Below are 2221 nucleotides of genomic sequence, written 5' to 3'. Positions count from 1 at the left end.
CGACAAATTAATAAAACTAATTTGCTAACTTGGATCAAACTTATTAATAAATTTAGACTTTTAAAATAATCTGGATCCAAACGTGTTTTATGACAAACTAAATTAAGTATTAGATCAAATATAGGCCAAGCACCAGATCCATTTCCATCTCAAATTGCAATTCTATATATGTTTCCTTTTTTCAATATAAAATACCTGTTAAGACTGTCAGTAGGTCATAGGATTTTTTCCCTTCTTCTTACATGATATAAAGCTTCCAATTCAAATTTTCTAGTTGTTACTATCTTACTAATTAACTTAAAAGAAAGTATAGGAAATAATACTTTTTTGAACCACGTAAATAATAATAGGTTAAGAAAAAAATTAACGTTAATTTTAATTTTAAAGATTTGAATCTTCTAAGTTTCAAAATTCACAAAATAATCTATAATGTTTACTTTTTTGTTAGATAATATAGTCTTCTTTTAATTTGATTCTTTTAATCAAAATGATTATTAAAATTTTTAAATATTACTTTTAAATTTTTAGAGATAGTTTTATACTTTACTCTTCGAATCAAATTGGAGAAAAACTAGATCGTTTAATAAAAATAAATGTTGGAGACTGTTTTATCTATTTTAAAATCTAAGATACTAAAGTCTCTTATTTTAAAATGCCCAATGATTAATTTTGGTAATTATTCTATATTTTTGTTTATATAAAAAGAATTTTTTTTCAAATTATTCATGTTAATTAAATTTAATTATTTTTATTTTTTAAAACCAAATTAATTTTATAAAAGGATTTTTATTTTTTTTATTTATTTTTTATATGGGTTTAAAATTCTAGTGTTTGTGGATTTTTAGTATTTATAAATATAAACAAAAATTTATTTTAATTTTAAATATAATTTAATTTTTATTTGCTACGATAATCTGTCTTCTCAAATCCAAAAAATTTAACTTATGTATATTTCAACATTTATAAATGATGTGCTAATATCTATTTTTTCTTTATTTTTTAGCATAAAAAATTTATTTTCTCCAAATTTTCGTTTAAAATGTTTACCTTAACCATTAATTCAAAGTTTCTTTAGAAAAATCAGGTTTGGCACTTCTTTGTAGTCATCATAGACATAGTAAAATAATAGGTACCACGTAAAACACCTTGTTAAATTAATGTAAGAGTTACAAGATGAAATAGCTGCTTTTTTTTTTTGGGAATACCAACAAACCAACAAAGAAGGGGTAACAAACACTGTAATGTAGACTCCTAGAGTTCAAAAAGTAATTATATTTGTCACTTTGGCTTTGCTACTTATGTGTATATAATCATCTAATAATCTACTTAATTGTAAGATTTCTTACTCAATAGCTATACTTTTTACTTCACTCATCAGTTTCTACAAAAAATGTACTTCATCATTTTATGTGCTTATTAGTTAATGACAAGTAACAAAAAGAGAACATAATTATTATTAACTGAATTATTATATATTGTGGCTAAATTCTTGAACGGTAGATAAACTAGACGCTTTCAATTGTCCAGATGGTCCACAAATTTTTAGGCATGACAAAAGAATATGAAGTAATTAATCATGGTTGTCACCCTCTTAATTAATTCATATGAGATGATAACAATATTATAAGTTTGGGGTTTTGGAATTTGAGAAAAAAGGTAGGTGAATGTGGGGTTAGTTCGAGTTTAGAAAGTTAAAAGAGCAAAAGGGATATGAGAAAGGCAAGAAGCTTTTTTGATCCCAAAAGTCAAACGAGCAATCACCCACCATAATGATGCTTCACCGCCGATGCAGCAGAGAGAGAAATGCATCCAATATATAATTTATATATTAAATGAATAATATTTACATTCAATATATGAATTGGTCCCCCAGAAAAGAAATATTTTTATAATAAAAATGATCTTAGTAATAAACAAACACCGGAGAAAGTGATAGATATATAGATACTTTACATTGAATTGATGATGAATATATGATGGATTAATTTTTTTCATCACTTATATATACATTTGATTCTATGTATCTATCTCTATTATTGTGCACTCATCATTAATATTAGGCTTTTGCTTTTGCCCATATTAAATAACGAAAAAAAAAACTAAAAAAATAAAAGAAAATTATTAATATAATTTTTTTTANTGTTGACCTCCATGGCACAGTGAAATTCCACTAACCAGTTTTTCCCAGAAGCTTTTTATTATTATTAGCACACACACGAAC

The sequence above is a fragment of the Arachis ipaensis genome, chromosome B03 (assembly GCF_000816755.2).
Source record: "Arachis ipaensis cultivar K30076 chromosome B03, Araip1.1, whole genome shotgun sequence".
NCBI classification, from domain to species: domain Eukaryota; kingdom Viridiplantae; phylum Streptophyta; class Magnoliopsida; order Fabales; family Fabaceae; genus Arachis; species Arachis ipaensis.
This window is presented reverse-complemented; position numbering follows the sequence as displayed.